Raw genomic sequence first — 12,085 nt, 5'->3', positions numbered from 1 at the left:
TCAGTTAAGGTGGATCCGAAAGAGCACTGCTCCCCCCTGGACAAAACATATGATTTTAATTGTTCATACTCTAGCCAGGATATCTGTGTATTTGGGAATTTTGTGGATATCGTGGAAAATAAAGGTAAAGGATTTCCCGACAAGAGATGGTGGAAACGGGGATCGTCTGTAGCTCGCATACCAAGAAAAAAATCCGTATTCATGACAGCAGGGAAAGCTGGATTATAGAAAATTGGGGTGAGTGGACTGAGTCTTCTAGCGCAAATACCCTTCTGAGTCAAGGAATCCTATAGTTTAAGCGTTTGTTGTAACAAAGTGTTCTGTCTGTTTATTTGTGGACGGACCTCAGGGGCAATCCATGAAATGTGTTTAAGTGGAAGAGAGTAGAGATTCTGCTCCAATCCCACCCATTGCTTTGTTGTTCCATTGTGTTGTCAATCCAATAGTCTAGTCAGGGACGCCGCTGTGTGATATAGTTTGAGGTCTGGAAGGCCTACCCCGATCTGTTTAAGGTGGAAAAGCCAATCCGTGGTCTACCATGTCCCCAAATAAAACGGGCAAATGCTGTTTTCAAGTTTCGAAAAAAGGAGGATGGCGGTGTAAGGGGGATTGCTTGAAAAACATAAAGGTGTTTGGGTAGAATGTCCATTTTTAGGGCATTTATTCGCCCAAACCATGACAAATCCTTTTTATTGAAGGCCGCAAGCTCTTTTAACATCTTATCCAATAGGGGCAGGTAATTTAGGCTAAATAAGTGATTTCCATCTGCTGGAATATATATTCCTAAATATTTAAGAGAGGAGGGTTGGTGTCTAAACTGAAATGAGGTAAGAAGTCTTGCAAACTCTGCCTGAGGGATGAAAAGGTGAAACTAATACATGAGATAGACTCATTACATGCAAAGCGAGATATTTCAAGCCTTTATTTGTTATAATTTGGATGATTATGGCTTACAGCTTATGAAAACCCCAAAGTCACAATCTCAGGTACCATTTGCTCAGGGGGTATGGATTAATTAGTTGACTATAGTGTGATACTTTGAGCCTAGAATATTGAACCTTTTCACAATATTCTAATTTGAAGTTGCATTACTGAAATAAATGAACTTTTGCACAATATTAAAATTTTTCGAGTTTCACCTGTATGTATAACCAATATTATTTCTTTGCACTGTCACATACTCAATAGCAAGGCCATACTTGAATTCCTAAGTACACAGTATATTCCATAGATCTGCAGTTGCAAATGAGAAGAACAGTAATTCACATCTGTAAAAACCTGGAATATACCGTACTAACATAAAACGGCTTGTAGAGGTTTCCTGCCATTCTGAGATATGAAGACCTCGCTTGTCAAATGCACAATGTTTGGCTAAAATACATACCGCTGCATGCACGTGGAAAGCACGGTGCATGAAGACTTTACTGTGGCACATGGAGTCCTCACTTCTGTATACTTCCCTAGGTGCAATGCTTCTAGTTGCACGATTCAACATTGTAACCTTGCAGCATTTCATATTGTGATTAAAAAGAATACGAATTTGGAACTACAGTATGTATCATTACAGATTAATATCTTAATATTTATGTAAAGTTTGTATGTTTACTACACTTTCAAAAACTTTACATACCGTATTTTTCGCCCTATAAGACGCACCTGCCCATAAGACGCAACCTAGGTTTTTGAGGAGGAAAATAATAAGAAAAATTTTTTAAACCAAAATGGTGTGCTTTTGGTGGGTTTTGATTGAACTAATGGTGGTCTGTGCAGGACACTATTATGGAGGATCTGTGGATGACACACTGTTATGGATCTGTGGAGGACACACTGTTATGGAGGATCTGTGGATGGCACTGTTATGGGGGGGATGTGTGGATGGCACTGTAATAGCGAATCTGTGGATGGCACTTATGGGGGATCTGTGGATGGCACTGTTATGGGGGATCTGTGGATGGCACTGTTATGGGGGATCTGTGGATGGCACTGTTATGTGGGATCTGTGGATGGCACTGTAATGGGGGATCTGTGGATGGCATTGTTATGAGGAGGATCTGTGGATGGCACTGTTATATGGAATCTGTGGATGGCACTTATGGGGGATCTGTGGATAGTAACATAGTAACATAGTACATAAGGCCGAAAAAAGACATTTGTCCATCCAGTTCGGCCTGTTATCCTGCAAGTTGATCCAGAGGAAGGCAAAAAAAAAAACTGTGAGGTAGAAGCCAATTTTCCCCACTTTAGGGGAATAAAAAATTCCTTCCCGACTCCAATCAGGCAATCAGAATAACTCCCTGGATCAACGACCCCTCTCTAGTAGCTATAGCCTGTAATATTATTATGCTCCAGAAATGGCACTGTTATGGGGGATCTGTGGATGGCACTGTTATGTGGGATCTGTGAATGGCACTGTTATGGGGGCATCTGTGGATGACACTGTTATGGGGGCATCTGTGGATGACACTGTTATGGGGGCATCTGTGGATGACACATCTATAGCATCTTATGCTATATCTGTGTCATCCACAGATATCCCCCATAACAGTGTCCCTATGTACACTAAATAGTGACCCTAATACAAGTGGGGGCCGGCAACTGGTGTTAAAATCGCTGCTGGGCCCGTTACAGTCACTGTACTCTAATACACCGGGCCCCGCACACACCAGTATTCAGATGTTAACTGTAGGCAATTGATATGTTAACTGTAGGCAATCCATATTTAAACTACAAGGTAGCGCAATCCGTGTTCCTTAGTACTCACTATTGAACGCCCGTACTTGCAGGCAGGCTGGCCAGTCACACACTTCCTTACGGCGCATGCTCCGCCTGCTTCATTAATAAAGTGGGCGGAGAATGCACCATGAGGACTTGAGTGACTGGCCAGCCAGCCTGCAAGTACGGGCGTTCAATAGTGAGTACTAAGGTACGCGGATTGCGCTAGTTTAAATATGGTTTGCCTACAGTTAACATATCAATTGCTTACAGTTTACATCTGAATGCTTGTGTGTGCGGGGCCCGGTGTAAGTTGCCTCCAGCCCCTCCTCCCTCCCCGCTGATACATCGCAGCCTGCGATGTAAAAATGCCAGCATTCGCCCCATAAGACGCACTGCCATTCCCCCCACACACACACTTTTGGAGGGAAAAAAGTGTGTCTTATGGGGCGAAAAATCTATAGTACAGGAAAATATAGAAATTTTGTAATATATGTTATCAGAGAAAAAAGCCTTTTATTAGCTCTTCATAGAAATGAGCTGCTAGATGGAGAAAGATGCAATTTCCTTTACTAAGATATTACAAAGTTTATTATGTCCACCTGTACTATTGATATATGTGAAGCTTGTTGAAAAGGATAGGACCAGTGGCAAATTGGCCATAGACCTTACAGGGAAATTTCCCGGTGGGCCGATGCCCAGGGGGCCACCTAAGCTCTCCTCACGGCCGGCCAGTGGAAGTTTTTGGGGATGTATTTTGTGCTGCTGGCAGTATTTTGTGATGACCTGTGGTATCTGGCTCTGTTGGGGTAATACAATGTGCCACAATATGTTATTGCTGGCCCTGCCTTCCATCAATTTGGACCCAACTACAAAATAGGGCCACTTTTAGTATTTTTTTTTCCAGGGACACTTTAAGTTCCCAGTCTGCCCCTGGATAGGACCATTTAACTGTAAAAAAAAAAATTGTATCTGTTAAAAAAAAAATGGAAATCCACATCAAGAACTGATCTGTCACTTCATGATGCATTTTGCACACAAAATCCACGGCAGAAAGCATAGGGTTTAGATTCCTATGCATTGCAAATGATGAAATCTAGGGTAGAAATCCACAGCATAAGATTCTGTGCAGATTCTACGCACTTTCTATGTGACGTGTGTGTGGATGAAATTTTAATTTCATGCACCTAGACTACTACTTTTAAAATGCTGAGGATTTTCTGCCCTCAATTCTGTGATGTAAAATCTGCTGCGTATACACCCAGTGAGGATGCACCCTAATGTTTGTAGTTCACTCTAGGTGATACTGTTACGCTTGTTGGTTTGTTAATCACTCCTGGTGACACTCAATATTTGAACGTTGTAGAACATTGATTTAAAGGTGGTCTATGCCCAAAGCCGCTCCTCTCTTCTCAGTAGGCACAGCCGCCGCATTGCTCATCTGCTACACCTGGTCTCTCACAGCTAGGACCCGCCAGCCTGGTAGTTTCCCTGCAGCGGATGTACAGGGGTTAAAGGATGCAAAATAGGGGGGCTACTTAGGTAGGAGTAGCCCCAAGCCTAATCTGTTCAAATGACACAGCACATGCAGGGCCGGATTAACGTAGGGGCTGATGGAGCTGCAGCTCCAGGCCCCTACCATAAAATAGGCCCATCTGCCAGCCAAAAGGCCGTCGGGAGGGTTAAAAGTCCTCTATTGCAGTGGTCCCCAACCTTTTTTGCACCAAGGACCGGTTTCATGCGAGACAATTTTCCCAGGGACCGGGTGGGGGGGGGGGGAAGGGGGCGGGGGTTCTGGGCGGGGCTTGGGGGGGGGGGGGGGGCGACTGATTCATGCGCATAACAAAACACAAGGTGCATATTAAAATATATAACACTATATAATGACTATATAAACTGACTATGGTCTCTGCTGCACTGGTCTCTGCTGCACTGTACCGTATTTTTCGCCCTATAAGATGCACCTAGGTTTTAGAGGAGAACAATAAGAAAAAAAAAATTCATTACACCTCAGGTCAGACCAGCAATCAGACCCCCAATGTTAATCAGACCTCAGATCAGACCCCCAATGTTAATCAGACCTCAGATCAGACCCCAAATGGCTTAGATCAACCCCCAAACCTTTAGCCATCTATCAGCCCCCAATGTCAGCCATAACCCCCCCAATGTCAGCCATAACCCCCCCAATGTCAGCCATAACCCCCCCAATGTCAGCCATAACCCCCCCCAATGTCAGCCATAACCCCCCCAATGTCAGCCATAACACCCCCCCCAATGTCAGCCATAACACCCCCCCCCAATGTCAGCCATAACACCCCCCCCCCCCCCAATGTCAGCCATCAGCCATAACACCCCCCCAATGTCAGCCATAGCCCCCCTCTGGTCAGCCATAAGCCCCCCTCTGGTCAGCCATAATAAGCCCCCCTCATGTCAGCCATAAGCCCCCCTCATGTCAGCCATAAGCCCCCCTCATGTCAGCCATAAGCCCCCCTCATGTCAGCCATAAGCCCCCAGTGCAAATAAAATAAAAAACCACTTACCTCTTCTGCTCCTGGTCACCATCGCGATCCTCTTCATTCTGCTGTCGGCTCTGGCTGTGTATAGCGGCGCACAGCGTGAGGTCACAGAGAGACCTCACGCTGTGCGCAGCCCTGCACAGCCGATAGCCGAGCCGAGGACCAGGAAGTGGTGAGTACAGATCCTTCACCGCTCCCTGGTCCTTCTGTACTAATGAAGCGCTTCCCTAATGGAAGCGCTTCATTAGTACAGAGTTAAAGACTGCCCTGATCGCCGCGGCCCGGCTAACAATCCTCCACGGCCCGGCGGTTGGGGACCGCTGCTCTATTGTACACAGCGCAGCGTCACACAGCACACAAACAATGCAGAGACGCTCACCTCACGCTGGCAGCAGGGAGCCTGAGGGAGGGACTCGGGAGGAGCGTAATATGATCCTAGAGTGGAAGCTGCTTCTGCCAGCCCCTCCCCGCCCACCAACCAATCAGAGCTGAGGCAAGGCAAGCACTAGCAGCTCTGAGTCGTCTGAGTAGTACAGGGAGTCTTCACAGGTCCTGTAAGGGAACTGCACAGTGTAAAGTGTAGTTCCCAGGTTAGAACAGTGCATCTGCCAGGACCTGTGATGACATCATCTTCAACATCACAGGTCCTGCAGAATCTAGCAAAGGAACTGCACCAAAAATTGTGTAGTTCCTAGGTTTGAAAGGTACATCTGCCAGGACCTGTGATGACATCATCACAGGTCCTTCAACCCCTAACAGCAACTACACTGCGTGCAGAATTATTAGGCAAATGAGTATTTTGACCACATCATCCTCTTTATGCATGTTGTCTTACTCCAAGCTGTATAGGCTCGAAAGCCTACTACCAATTAAGCATATTAGGTGATGTACATCTCTGTAATGAGAAGGGGTGTGGTCTAATGACATCAACACCCTATATTAGGTGTGCATAATTATTAGGCAACTTTCTTTCCTTTGGCAAAATGGGTCAAAAGAAGGACTTGACAGGCTCAGAAAAGTCAAAAATAGTGAGATATCTTCCAGAGGGATGCAGCACTCTTAAAATTGCAAAGCTTCTGAAGCGTGATCATCGAACAATCAAGCGTTTCATTCAAAATAGTCAACAGGGTCGCAAGAAGCGTGTGGAAAAACCAAGGCGCAAAATAACTGCCCATGAACTGAGAAAAGTCAAGCGTGCAGCTGCCAAGATACCACTTGCCACCAGTTTGGCCATATTTCAGAGCTGCAACATCACTGGAGTGCCCAAAAGCACAAGGTGTGCAATACTCAGAGACATGGCCAAAGTAAGAAAGGCTGAAAGACGACCACCACTGAACAAGACACACAAGCTGAAACGTCAAGACTGATTTTTCTAAGGTTTTATGGACTGATGAAATGAGAGTGAGTCTTGATGGGCCAGATGGATGGGCCCGTGGCTGGATTGGTAAAGTGCAGAGAGCTCCAGTCCGACTCAGACGCCAGCAAGGTGGAGGTGGAGTACTGGTTTGGGCTGGTATCATCAAAGATGAGCTTGTGGGGCCTTTTCGGGTTGAGGATGGAGTCAAGCTCAACTCCCAGTCCTACTGCCAGTTTCTGAAAGACACCTTCTTCAAGCAGTGGTACAGGAAGAAGTCTGCATCCTTCAAGAAAAACATGATTTTCATGCAGGACAATGCTCCATCACACGCGTCCAAGTACTCCACAGCGTGGCTGGCAAGAAGTGGTATAAAAGAAAAAAATCTAATGACATGGCCTCCTTGTTCACCTGATCTGAACCCCATTGAGAACCTGTGGTCCATCATCAAATGTGATATTTACAAGGAGGGAAAACAGTACACCTCTCTGAACAGTGTCTGGGAGGCTGTGGTTGCTGCTGCACGCAATGTTGATGGTGAACAGATCAAAACACTGACAGAATCCATGGATGGCAGGCTTATGAGTGTCCTTGCAAAGAAAGGTGGCTATATTGGTCACTGATTTGTTTTTGTTTTGTTTTTGAATGTCAGAAATGTATATTTGTGAATGTTGAGATGTTATATTGGTTTCACTGGTAAAAAGAAATAATTGAAATGGGTATATATTTGTTTTTTGTTAAGTTGCCTAATAATCATGCACAGTAATAGTCACCTGCACACACATATATCCCCCTAAAATAGCTAAAACTAAAAACAAACTAAAAACTACTTCCAAAAATATTCAGCTTTGATATTAATGAGTTTTTTGGGTTCATTGAGAACATGGTTGTTGTTCAATAATAAAATTAATCCTCAAAAATACAACTTGCCTAATAATTCTGCACTCCCTGTATAAGAAGTTCACAATCAGCTCTGCATTGATCCATACAGACTGGAATGAAGTGGTAAGAGGAGGTCCTCCACTTTTCATCATTTACCCCCCCTCCATGCCCCGTTTTTACTCATTGCTCACTCATGTATAATACTTCAGACAGGTACAGTGACCACAACCTCATGTACTTCACACACACAGTGACTATAATGCATAACTGACCACATATTTCTATAAACACTGCATCTACAGTATTATACCTTGTATGCCTCACATATATATATATATATACACACACACTGCATATATTAAACAGTATTATAGATGCAATATGTACAGATATATAATATATATTGCAGTGTACTGATATGTGAGGTACAAGGTATAATATATGCAGTGTGTATAGATATATTGTATATACAGCAGTGTATTGATATGTTAGGTACGAGGTATAATAGATGGTGTGTACAGGTATATTGTATATACAGTATTGGATTGATATGTGAGGTACGAGCTGTAATTTATACCTCATATATCAGTACACTGCTGTATATACTATATACCTGAACACACTGCATATATTATACCACGTTCCTCACATATCAGTACACTGCTGTATACACTATACATCTGTACACACTGTATCTATTATACCTCGTTTGTGTGCCAGGCCTGTTTTGTAATCCCAATCCGGCCCTGATGGCATAAATTATAAAACAGCAGCGGACATAGTTCATGGAACAAAGAGAGAGGCCTGGAATGGGTAGTGGGAGGGGCTATAAAAGGGGAATGGGGGCCCAATTTAGATTCTTGCTATGGGGCCCAGTGATTTCTATGTACGCCTTTGACAGGAGCAGAGAGATAAGAGAAGTGACAGATGACACAGAGTTTAGATTACAGGTTGAATTAACCCTTTAGGATCAAATTGGCTTCTCAGGAGATATATATGTTAAAGGCATCTCATTCAGTAGCTATATAACTAAGAGTGGGTTCACATCTCCTTTATGGATTCCGTTAAGTGGGAACTGTGGGGACTATTTTATTATCAGCCAGTGACTGTTACTGTAATACTGTTATCAATTCAGCACATAGTTTTCCCTGTGCATTCACATTTCACTTCACTTGGTTCGTTGTACTACTGTCAGTGTCAGACTTTTGTCACTGTGGGTAACAATGCACAACAGACAACAATGCACATTGCACACCACAGTGACAGCTCCTGACTCCTGTCCTGAGTCCTCCTGTCCGGCATCAGCCTCAGCTTCCCTTCACTATCACTATAATCAATCACTCTTCCTGATCCGGACTCACTCATTAGAGAGCTGAAGAGCCGACTCAGCAGCAGCAAGTGAATCGAATGGATAGCATCTGCGCATGCGCACCGGCGCCTAGAGTCTTCGGTTCACTTGCGAGTCAGCTCAGCAGTCAGTGACTCAGCAAGTGAACCGAAGATCCGATTCATGAATCGGTTCATTTGAATGAGCTGATTCAAATGAACCGATTCATCTGAAAGATCCGAACTTCCTATCACTATTGTACACAGCGCAGCGTGCAGGAGGGATAACCGCGGGCGCACTGAGGTCATATCCGGCGGGCCGCGGCATTACAGGAACAGCACCAGCTGCTCTGATGTCCTGCCGCCGGATATACGTCACAGGATATCCGGCGGCAGGACGTCAGAGCAGCTGGTGCGGTTCCTGTAATGCCGGCCCGCCGGATATGACCTCAGTGCGCCCGCGGTTATCCCTCCTGCACGCTGCGCTGTGTACAACCTACTCAGCAGTTTCGACCAGCACACGGCCCACAGCGCTCAGCCACACCAACCCGCGAGACAGCAGGAGCTTCTGGAGCAGGGCAGGTATCAGATAAACTCATCCAGTTGGAAGGGAGGGCAATCATAGTGCTGTTATGATTTATGGACACAGCTCTCAGCATGCTTAGCCAGCCTTCTATCTGGCTTTGCATCTTGAGAGTCACAGTCCACAGGCTGTTTCTGAGCCTGTGGACTGTGACTCTCAAGAAGCACAGCCAGATAGAAGGCTGGCTAAGCATGCTGAGAGCTGTGTCCATAAATCATAACAGCACTATGAAAATTACTGACTGGCTAAGCATGCTGAGAGCTCAGTCTCTATAACATAACACAATAAAGAAATTACTGTTTCTAGCTGCTAGTCCACAGCAGCTAGAAACAGTAATTTCTTTAAAGGGATTCTGTCACCAGGTTTGACCCCTGTCAGCTAAAAATATGCTGATGTTCAGGGCGTCTTCACGATTCCTAATGTGGGCTTATAAATGTCATCTGTGGGCTTATTTAGCTAAAAAACAGCTATTACTAACCTGTCAGTCAAACAAATAAGGTGCCCCCAAGGGGATGTTAATGGGTGCAAGATGCCCGCCGCACCCACCGCCGTTCGTGCCCAGCGCCGCCTTTCCGGACTTCTGCACCGCCTCCTAATCCTCTGTGCCGCCTCTCGCTCTCCCTCCCTCCCCCCTCCTTCTGCTGTAAGATCTCGCGCTTGCGCACAGGGCTCTGCCTGATGCGCCTGTGCAGACTTCTCCATTTGGCTTCTTACAGCGAAGTGCGCATGCGCCGGCACTTCGCTCAACCCCTGTATGCGCGAGATCTTACAGCAAGAGGAGGGGGGAGGGAGGGAGAGCGAGAGGCGGCACAGAGGATTAGGAGGCAGCGCAGAAGTGTAGTATACGGGAGTTGTAATACCCGATACTACCAAAGGTCACTTGGTGTGCTGTCGTCCCTCCTAATTATGGGGAAGTTGTTGTATGCCAGTTTTATAAAATGTAATGTAATGTGTGTATTTCCCTGTCACTGAAACTTGCACTTACAGGCCTGCTAGGGGTGTCATTCCTACTTCTAGTCCATAGAGGGAGCTAGGGAGCCCTAGTTTATATAAAGCCCAGTCAGGGAAGTGCAAAGGCAGACGGAGTCTAGTATCTGTAACCTACAGTTGGAGTTTAGACTATGTCTGAGACAAGTCCAGGCCTGAAGCCTGCTGTTCAGGAGAAGATTCCCTCCTGAATACCCATATGCAGAAGCAGGAACATCTTAGCCTAAGGGCCTGAGGAACCATTCAGAAGCTAGGAGAGACTGAGGCAAAGATCAGAGGAGCCAGAGGTACTAAGAAAGACAGAGGAGGTACTTATCTAAGCTATAGCCAAGGATATAAAGCCAGACTTAGGTTAATGGGCCTTGGTGAAGATATGCTATGTTCCAGGATCAGACAGAATTAGAGTGCTAGCTCCTGTGCTGCAAGTCCTGTGTTCAACACTCTGTAATTACCCTGCTGTACTGAATTGCCTGCATCGACCGAATTGCAAAATCGACTGTATGCTGAGGAACTGCGTTTCCAATATTGTCTCTGCCTGCAAACTACTAAAGTTGAAGTTCTGTTTAAGACTACGTTTCCTCAATTTATTCCTGCATCCGCAAACGGCGTGCCACCGTTTACTTGGCACTGGCGTCACAAACTATTCCCTACCTATACCTGCCCTTGCAGAGAGTCAGCTGTACCAGGTTAGTGTATATTGCACTACTACACCCAGAAACACCTACTGCACAACTTGAGTACGCTGCACCTCTCTTTTGGCGTCACGAACAGGATACGCACGCTTTCTAGTGCAAGAAGCGTGAACTTTGTGCCTTATATCGTTGCCCTGTGACCAAAGTGACATTTTCCTGTTTTATTCAAGTGGACTTTGTGGATTAAAAATCATACCCAAAGTGTGTCAAAAACTTCTAAAAAGCGCTGTACAGTATTGCGCTGCACAGAGGAAGAAAATCGCCGCATTGGAGTGTGGTTTTGTGGACTTTAAACATTCCTGCTTGCCGTCAGTGAATAGACAGCGTTTGTACCTAAAGATGGCCGCTGGGCTTGCTGAATTTACTGCTGCGTCACCTTCATCCCGAAAAGGCGGGAAAAATTGGCGCCTTTCTGAGGAAAAAGCGGGAAGAAGGTCAAGGGCAGGCGCCACGGCTTATCTGGACATTTGCATGTCTGCCAGCATGGACACCGCCCTCCATATACTGGAATACCTGGGGGGCGGCCTCCCAGTGCAATGGGAGGAGCTGGCTGCTGTAATTGACGCGACCCTATCGCTCTCCTCAGAAGGATCGAGCATGTTGGATTGTGAGCAGAGTGTTGCTGCAGCATCCGCACCTGTAATTGAAAAAATGACCGACACCGGTGTAGAGCCAGAAGAGGCTCCACCGGCCTAAGCTCCGGGACCGGAGCAACCCGCCTGCCGCACCAGGGAGAAAGAACCCGAGCCCTACTATGGCTCATGGAGGGACTTTTTTCAGCCATCGTTCAAATGGTCTTCCCTGATGGCGGAGATCCGAGAGGCCGCTATCAAGCGGAACATAAAGACTAAGATCGTGTATGAGGAATTGACCAAGACCATCCACGAGAAGCATACGCACACCCAACCCCGCCTGGAAAGGAGAAAGGGAGTGGTGCTGTCGTTTGACAAATCCCGTGGCTACGGGTTTATTCAGGACTATCTTACTGGCAGAGACCTCTATGTCAATCGAAGGTCTGTCAAAAGAGACTACC

General features: G+C 45.9%; 1 protein-coding gene across 1 annotated transcript in view; it reads right to left on the bottom strand.

The window, feature by feature from the left end:
- Positions 1-12,085, bottom strand: part of GPR176 (G protein-coupled receptor 176) — an 88,194-nt gene that overhangs the window by 26,232 nt on the left and 49,877 nt on the right. The window lies entirely within an intron of this gene.

The sequence above is a fragment of the Bufo bufo genome, chromosome 11, assembly GCF_905171765.1.
Source record: "Bufo bufo chromosome 11, aBufBuf1.1, whole genome shotgun sequence".
NCBI lineage: Eukaryota > Metazoa > Chordata > Amphibia > Anura > Bufonidae > Bufo > Bufo bufo.
This window is presented reverse-complemented; position numbering and strand designations above follow the sequence as displayed.